Here is a 9976-nt window from a genome sequence, read left to right as displayed (position 1 = left end):
ATTCTCCTCTATTAAAGATGAGTAATATAAAGTTCTAGCATTACGGAGAGCTTTTTTATATGTTAGCAGACTATCTTTCCAAGTTAAATAAAATTCTTCAATATTAGTAGAGCGCCATTTTCTTTCCTGGTTTCTAGATGCCTGCTTTAAAGTACGTAACTCAGAATTGAACCAAGGAGCCAGTTTCCTCTGATTGATTACTTTCTTTTTCAGTGGAGCAATTTTATCAAGTGAAGTTTGCATTGAAGTTGTAAGATGATCAACTAGATGATCTAAGTCACTGTTCTCTGATGCATTACTCTGCAAGACAGGAAAACAATGATGGAAGAGATTGTTTAAATTTGGTTACGGCATTTTCAGATAAGCACCTGCTGAGATGAAATTTACTCTCAGTGACTGTGTAGTCATTTAATGTAAACTCAAAGGTTATTAAAAAATGGTCAGACAGAATAGGATTTTGAGGAACTATTACCAAGTCCTTAATCTCTATACCATAGGTCAGAACTAAATCAAGAGTGTGATGATAAGAATGAGTAGATGTGTGGACATTTTGGGTAAAACCAAATGAGTCTATTAAATTATTAAAGGCTATGCTTAAGCTATCACTTTCAACATCTACATGAATATTGAAATTTTATCAGTTTTTATTAGTAAATCAGTTAATAATTCTGAGAATTCAGACAAAAACTGAGAGTAAACGCCTGGTGGACGATATATAACAACTAGTAAAAGTGGCTTTTCTGATTTCCATTTTGGATGAGAAAGACTGAGGGACAGCGATTCAAAAGAATCATAACTAATAACTGGTTTGGCATTAATCAATAATCCTGACTGAAAAATAGAAGCTACTCCTCCACCTCGGCAAGTTGTTCTAGGAACATGAAAATTTAAATAATTAACAGGAGTGGATTCATTTATACTAACAAAATCCTCCTGTTGTAGCCAAGTTTCTGTCAGACAGATTAAATCAATATGATGATCAGTTATCAGTTCATTAACTAACAGGGATTTAGAGGAAATAGATCTGATGTTCAATAATCCACATTTAATGATTTTATGATTTTGCTCTGGTAAAGTAACAGTGTTTATTTTAATCAGATTTTTATGGTTTTTATTTTTAGAGCTGATTTTTGGTTTATTTAATTTGAGCCGTGGGCGAGTTTACACTGTTTCAATGGGGGTGTGGGTGGGTAACAGAGGAGAAGCAGCAGAGAGGTGTGGAGGACTACAACTCTGCTTCCTGGACTGGACCCTGGGTTGTCAATAATTTGGGGGTTAAACAAAATCAGCCATATTTCTAGAAAGAAGAGCGGCTCCGTCCAAACTGGGATGGATGCCATCTCTCCGCATCAGACCAGGTTTTCCCCAGAAAGAACTCCAGTTATCTATGTAGCCCACGTCGTTGTCAGAACACCATCTAGACACTCAGCGGTTAAACGACGACATATGGCTAAACATGTCATCGCTGGTCAGGTTGGGGAGGGGGCCGGAGAAAACTACGGAGTCCAACATGGTTTTAGCAAAGTCACACACCGAAGCAACATCAATTTTAGTGACCTCCGATTGGCGTAACCGGGTGTCATTACCGCCGAGGTGAATAACAATCTTACCGTATTTAGCCTTAGCCTTAGTCAGCAGTTTCAAATAAGATTTTATGTCGCCCGCTCTAGCCCCCGGAATGCATTTAACTATGGCCGCTGGAGTCCCTAAAGCCACATTTAGGACTATGGAGCTTCCAATAACCAGGGTCTGCTTCTCAGCGAGTGTGTCACTGAGCGAGGAAAATCGATTATAAACGTGAACGGTTCGGTGGTGAACTGGGGGCTTAGCCTTAGGACTACGCTTGCTCTGGACCGTCACCCAGCTGGCCTGGGGTCCCAGCTGCTCGGCGTCTGCTGGAGGACTGCTAACGGGAGCTAGCCTCTGTGATTCTGCGCTGTCTAAGGGGACCTGACTAGCTACTGGTTTTCCTACAGCGCGGAGCCAAGCTTCCAGTTCAGAAAGCCTCTCCTCCAAAGCTACCATAAGACTACATTTGTTACATGTATCATTACCACTAAAGGAGGCAGAGGAGTAACTAAACATCTGACACACGGAACAAGAGAAAACAGAGGAAGCAGGGAGAGAAGCAGCAGCCATGCTAAGCTAACGCTAGCAGGAGCTAGCAGAACCAAATACACCAATAAAAACCGATAAGTGTTGAAAGATAAGAGGTGTTTTAAGCACTATCCAACAGTAGAAATCAACTGTACTAAGTGTGTTTGTGAACTAGAATGAAAAACTGTGCAAAAGACAGATAAATCCAGAAAACAGAGACAACTCGAGCAAACAATTCACTCAAGATACCGACAGACAAACAAGAAATGACATAATACGTCTCACCACGAATGTGCAACGTCACACCACAAGGAGGCAAATACGATAAATATCGTACACCTGGCAACACTGGAACCAGAGCCGCTGCATGACCCACGTGACTTCCGCATTCCATTCTTGCAAGAAGTCTATGGGAGTGTCCTAACGAACACAATTCATAAAACGTTCAATACAAAATCAACTGGACTTTATTTGTAACAGAAGAAGTTTCACTTCTCATCCGAGGAGCTTTCTCAATTCAGAGTGTGTACACAATCAACAAGCTACACGTTGCAGGGCAGAGAGAACTTCCGGGTCAGACCACTTGTCAAAAATTAAATAATGAAAATCAAAACTGAGCACTCGTTATCCGTTTTTTCCATTTTCGTTTTGTACACAAAATCGGAAATCGGTAAACAGTTCGTTATCCGATTTTTCAATTTGGTTTAATAAACGGAAAACACAAAACAAGTGTGTTTTTTTTTTTTTTTTCATTTTTTATTTCAAACGAAAAATTGAACTGCCTGAATGTACACGGACCGGTATGGTTGTCTACTGAGGACATTTCTTTAAAAGATACTCCTAGAAAACTCACACCCAGGTACATTGGTCTTTTCCCAAGTATCATCAACCCATCAGCAGTTCGGCTACAACTTCCTCCATCCATGAGGATCCACCCTACCTTCGATATGCCCCCCATCAAGCATGTAGTTACCAGTCCTCTGAACCCTCCGACCAACCTCCTTCCACCGCCATGTCTGATCAACCTTTGATCGACCTGCGTTCATGGCCAGACGCCTATTGGACGTATGCCGATGGGGTAGGGGTTTCCAATACCTGGTGGATTGAGAGGGCAATGATCCAGAGGAGCACTCCTGGGTGCCTAGGTCCCAAATTCTAGACCCTGGTCCAATTTCCTCTTTTTGCAGGAACCACCCTGAAAAAATAACTAAATCACCAAGAGATGATACTTGGTGGTGGTGGTGGGGTACTGTGGGCGTTCTGGTTCTGCTAGCCACACTCTCTCTCCCCCACAGCTGCAGCAGTTTCCTAATCAGCCATCAGTACACACCTGAACTTTATCTGAGGGACGACACTGGAGGAGCATAAAAGCCTCAGCCAGACACTCCTTCAGTGCCTGGACATTATCCTACCTATGTTCACTTCCAAGTCCTGGACTCATCTTGCCTTCCTAGGCTTCTGTGCTCCTTGTGTTACTCGTCCAAGATTTTGTCCCAGCTGTTCTCCAACACCTTCAGCCTGAAGAACCAGACACCTATGCTACTAAACCTGGTCCTCTCTCCAGCAGTACTTATCTGTTCTCAAATTAAGGAACGTCCTGGAACCGGAACCTCTCAGCCCTCTCCTCGAATCCAATCTACAAGGAAATACCTTTTTTTTTTAATATATAATATATTTTATAGAGCCAGTCAGACAAATTACAATATATAATTCTTATTGTACATATGTACTTATTAGTACACATAACAATATAATACTGACAGAATAGTGCCTACATAACAAGACAAAGAAAAATAAATGCAATACAGTACACCAGCCTTAGCCCTTTTTGTATTATTTTTTAACAAAAGAAAATAGACAACAAAATAAAATGAAACAAGAACAAACCAAAAACCCCTTCCCATCTCAGCTCAACGAGGTCACTACACACACAAACAAAAAGAAACAACCAAATCGGACATATACACCTGTCATGATCAGCGGCCCCCGCTGGCCCCCATCTGCTCACTTCCCTGCCTCTTCATGACATGCTATGTTTTCTGCCATTCTGGTCATAGTTTCTGTTCATGTTTATTCTCATCTCCTGTCAACCTGCACCTCTGCCTGCTCACTTCACCACACCCCCTCAGCTTATCACAGCAATCAGCCCTGATTCCACTCACCTGTTCAGCTCATCTGGTTCACCTGCTCTGCACCCTTCATAAGATCCATTTTCCCTCTCCACCAGGGCGAGATTATTACACCTTCCATGGTCACTGATTTTCAAGCCCTCATAGTTTCATGCCTAGATCTCAAGCCTTGTTCTCTGGATTATTGACCTCATGCCTGCCTTCTGGATTTCCCATTTTTTGCCTGCTCCTCATCTGGTTATGTTCTGCCTCTCTGACCACGGTAACGACCTCCTCTTCATTCTATGACCTCGACTCACGGATCACCCTTTTGGATTGCCCTTTGGACCACAAACTTTCAGTGCCCCACTGTCCATAGCATTAAAGGCCTCCCTCTGAAGCTACCAGCAGCCTTATTAATAAAAACTTAATTTTTGCACTCCTGTGTCTGGCTTATATTGAATCCAAAACCTTGGTCCGTGACATACACCCATATTCACAGTCAAAACAAACGATCATAATTACAAAAAAATCATAACGACAGACAACAACACTTGGGCAAAACCTCCAAATTTGAGAAATAGGATAGAAAACATTGCCATTTTATGCAAAACTTTTGTGTACACCCTCATAAAGTATATTTAATTTTCTCAAGCTTTAAAAACACATCATGTCCTTAACCCACAAGGATATTGAGGGACATTTATCAGATTTCCAGTGTAACAATAAAGAGCATCTAGCAATTAAAGATGTAAAAGCAACTAAAGAAGTTGCATTTCCTTCGAAAATGCACGTGTGAATGCCATTTAAGGCCCTCCCAGCAAAGCACCGCTCCGGCCATGCCGCGACCGCAGGAGCTTCAGCCCTCCACCCAGTCGCCATCGTGAACACTGTCATGCCAGTCCCCCACACGTTCACCACGATGCGCATTTCCTGAATGTTTGACATGGCCTTCTGTCCATTTCAGTACTGGTACAGCTAAAGGTTTTACAAGTATACGTGAAATCCGACTTTCCAGACAGGAGTTATTGTGACTTCCTGTTTTGTTGCGAACGTTTGACGAGCACTTCATATATGCTTTTCCACATGTTGTGTCGTAATCAACAGTTACAGTTTCCTTTTTATAAATTACACAGGGTCAAGCTGGAAGAGTCACTCAATAACTGACAGTTTATTCTCTGAGTGGGTGGGCCTTAAGTAATGTCATGATTCAACAATACCAAAGTGTCTTTAGGTGTTCACTGATCAAGCACAAAAAATTTCGTTCAGATCGGATGATGTGTCACTGAGATATTACTACTGGAAAAATGTAGGTGGTGCACTCAAGTCAAATGTTAAACAAAAAAGTGTCTAGAATGTGTATACAAGTGCTCACACATCATGCACAAAAAATCTGGTCCATATCAGATGATATGTCACTGAGATATAACTGTTTGAATAATCTAGGGGGCGCACTTGAGTCAAAAGTTAAACAGCAATACAAATGCGTGTATAATTGCTCACTGATCAAGCACAAAAAATCTGGTGCAGATCAGATGATGTATGACCGAGATATAAATGTAAGTATAACGTAGGGGGTGCTATTGAGGCTATTGGCCACTTATCATGGATTCCTGTTCAAGGGGTGGATAATGATTGAGCATACTGATTTTGGTGCACATCGGCTCAAATCTGTGGAATTTAGAGCCAAACGTATTGCGACGGCGTTACGTTTTACTTCGCTACGCCACGCCGCCCACATGCTCCACCCAAAACTGTCAGTGTTGGAAAGCAAGTTACACCAACATGTTCGGTCACTGGACACACTATCATGGTGATTAGATCACAGAGGTCAGCTTGGGGCGTTCAACGTAAAACTTTACACTTCCTGTTGTCAGGGGCGTGGCTTTAGCAATGTCATGATTTGACCATTCAGTTTTGCAGGGGACAGAATGTGGATGAATCACTGAAGGTTTCATGTCTCAGACAGTTTTTGTGTAGGAGTTATTAGCTTTTCGTTTTTCATGGCGAGATGTCAAACTTTGAGTTCTGGCCCCGCCCCTTCAGCATGCTCAAAAATGCAGCGTTTAGATAATTTTTTGTCCCCCATGCCTCTTGACCAAAATGACTAAATTTGAAAAGGTTTGAGCGAAAAATGTGCAGGCTATAAACCGGCAAATAGGTGTGAAAATTTGGTCAGGATTCAAAAATGGCCACCTTTTCTGTGTATCGTACAACGTTGGTGCCAGAAAGTTTTCTGTGCATCTTGTGGAATTGGGGAAGTGTACCAAATTTCGTGCTTCTACGATAAACTAAGGTTAATGTAGGATATTTTGAAAAGTGTCAGGTGGAGCTAGGTGGCGCTGTGGAGGCTATTGGCCACTTATCATGGACACCTGTTCAAGGGGTGGATAATGATCGATCATACTGATTTTGAGGCACATAGGCTGAAATCTGTGGATTTTAAGTAAGGTTAATGCGCAGGGTATTTTGAAAACTGCCAGATGGCGCTCTTGGTCTGTTTATTGAGAGCTCCATTCATTTAAAATGAGAGCCAAAATGGCAGAAAAGGCTAAATATCTCCAAAAGCTAAAGTTGCATCAATAAAAAAAAGTCATAGCCAGATTGTCCTGAAATAACTGAACGGTTTGATATATGATCTGTTCATATAGCACTAATCCTGTGTGAGTAGTGAGCTTCCAAAATTTGTACGTAATAATGATAGCAACTAGGAAAATAAATATAAACAGAAAAGCAATAGTGTGAATGCCTTGATGGCATTCACACAATAATATCCTTTTGCGCAGAACCCAGTCCTAAAGAAGAAGAGTTGAGGATACCCAATACAGCAACCAGTGGCTTAGGTTGCAGATTCACTTTAAGAACGGAAGATATAATTGAGAAGTAATTAGACCAAAAATGGTATAATTTAGGACAGGAAAAAAAACGTGGCCCAGATGACATGGGGAGCCTTTACATTTGTTACATATATCTACAACATTCGGGTAAATTTTAAAAAGTCTCCAAGTAGAGAAATGAACTCTGTATAACTTTAAATTGAATCAAACTAAGATGAGCACAAGAGGAAGAAGAGCGTATTCTGTCAATGGCATCATCCCAGAGCTCATCGCTTAGCTGTATACTCAACTCTTTAATCCATGCATTTTTAATTTTGACACTTGAATCAACCCTAAGGATTAAAATAAAATTATAATCTTTGATATCAAACTTTTCTGATGTGGATTATATGCAATACATTCTTCCCATGGCTGTTCGAGGGGTAGAGAAGGAAAATTTGGGAAACACTTAGAGACAAAATTCTGAATTTGTAAATAACGAAACAGATATGTACCAGGTAAATTGCATTTTGAAGATAAATTAGAAAAACTATTAAATACCCCTGATGTATATAGATGTCTTATACGTTTTATACCCCTATCATACCAGACTGAGAATGATGGATCAGAAAGTGATGGAGGAAACAAATGATTGTTAATCAAAGGGCACAAAGAAGAGGCAGCAACAAACTTAAAACACCTTCCAAATTGAAACCAGATTTTCAGTGTATTCAGAACAACTTGATCATTAGTGTATAAGAAGGGTTTTATAGGTAAGGAAGAAAAAATTAGACCAGGTAAAGAAGCTCCAGCACATGAAGATATCTCCAATCTGCACCAAGGAGAACTGGACGATTTTAACCAATAACAATTTTTTTTGTATGTGAGCAGCCCAGTAATATGATTGAAAATCAGGCAACGCAAGTCCTCCTCTGAGCTTGCATCTTTGGAGCAGTGTTTTACGAACTCGGAGAGGTTTCCCTTTCCAAATGAAACCATGAATTAATTTATCCAAAGAATCAAAAAAGTTTTTTGGCAAAAAAAGAAGGGTAGACTGAAATAAAAAAAGAAAATTTGGTAAAATATTCATCTTGACAACATTAATCCTACCCAAAAGAGAAAGCGGAAGATTAAGCCATCTCTGGATATCAGAAGTTGAAGTTATAATAAGAGGGGAGAAATTAGCTGAAGTGAGGACAGACAAAGAACGTGTCACGTTTACACCCATCCATCCATTTTCTTCCGCTTATCCGGGGTCGGGTCGTGGGGGTAGCATCCTAAGTAGGGAGGCCCAGACTTCCCTCTCCCCAGCCACTTGGGCCAGCTCTTCTGGGGGAATCCCGAGGCGTTCCCAGGCCAGCCGAGAAACATAGTCCCTCCAGCGTGTCCTGGGTCTTCCTCTGGGCCTCCTTCCGGTGGGACGTGTCTGGAACACCTCACCAGGGAGGCGTCCAGAAGGCATCCTAAACAGATGCCCAAGCCACCTCAACTGGCTTTTCTCGACGTGGAGAAGCAGCGGCTCTACTCTGAGTCCCTCCCGGATGATCGAGCTTCTCACCCTGTCTCTAAGGGAGAGCCCAGACACCCTGCGGAGAAAACTCATTTCGGCCGCTTGTATCCGAGATCTCATTCTTTCGGTCACAACCCAAAGCTCGTGACCATAGACGAGGGTGGGAATGTAGATTGATCGGTAAATTGAGAGCTTCGCCTTTTGACTCAGCTCTCTCTTCACCACGACAGACCTGTACAGCGCCCACTTCACTGCAGACGCTGCACCTATCCGCCTATCGATCTCATGCTCCACTTTTCCCTCATTCGTGAACAAGACCCCAAGATACTTGAACTCTTCCACTTGGGGTAGGACCTCCTCCCTGACCCGGAGAGGGCACTCTACCCTTTTCCGGCTCAAGACCATGGCCTCGGATTTGGAGGAACTGATCTTCATCCCGGCCGCGTCGCATTTGGCTGCGAACCTCTCCAGCGAAAGCTGTAGATCATGATCTGATGAAGCCAATAGGACCACATCATCTGCAAAAAGCAGAGACGCAATCCTAAGGCCACCAAAACGGATCCCCTCAACACCTTGGCTGCGCCTAGAAATTCTGTCCATAAAAGTTATGAACAGAATCGGTGACAAAGGGCAACCTTGGCGGAGTCCAACTCTCACCGGGAACAAGCCCCGACTTACTGCTGGCGATGCGGACCAGGCTCTGACACCGGTCATACAGGGACCTAACAGCCCGTATCAAAGGGCCCGGTACCCCATACTCCCAGAGTACCCCCCCACAGGGCCCCCCGAGGGACGCGGTCGAACGCCTTCTCCAAGTCCACAAAGCACATGTAGACTGGTTGGGCAAACTCCCACGCACCCTCCAGGACCCTGCTGAGAGTGTAGAGCTGGTCCAGTGTTCCACGGCCAGGACGAAAACCGCACTGCTCCTCCTGAATCTGAGGTTCGACTATCCGACGGACCCTCCTCTCCAGAACCCCCGAATAGACCTTACCAGGGAGGTTTAAGAGCGTGATTCCCCTGTAGTTGGAACACACTCTACGGTCCCCCTTTTTGAATAGGGGGACCACCACCCTGGTCTGCTAATCCAGGGGAACTTCCCCCGATGTCCACGCAATATTGCAGAGTCGCGTAAGCCAACACAACCCTACAACATCCAGAGCCTTAAGGAACTCTGTGCAAATCTCATCCACCCCCGGGGCCCTGCCACCAAGGAGCTTTTTAACCACCTCGGTGACCTCAGCACCAGAGATTGGAGGGCCCGACCCAGAGTCCCCAGGCTCCGCTTCCTCAGTGGAAGACGTGTCGGTGGGATTGAGGAGGTCTTCAAAGTATTCCGCCCACTGACCCACAACATCCCGAGTTGAGGTCAGCAGCACACCACTCCCACTATAAACAGTGTTGGTGGCGTACCGCTTTCCCCCCCTGAGACGCCGGATGGTGGA

This window comes from Nematolebias whitei, chromosome 9, assembly GCF_014905685.2.
Source record: "Nematolebias whitei isolate Nwh7 chromosome 9, NemWhi1, whole genome shotgun sequence".
Lineage (NCBI taxonomy): Eukaryota > Metazoa > Chordata > Actinopteri > Cyprinodontiformes > Rivulidae > Nematolebias > Nematolebias whitei.
This window is presented reverse-complemented; position numbering follows the sequence as displayed.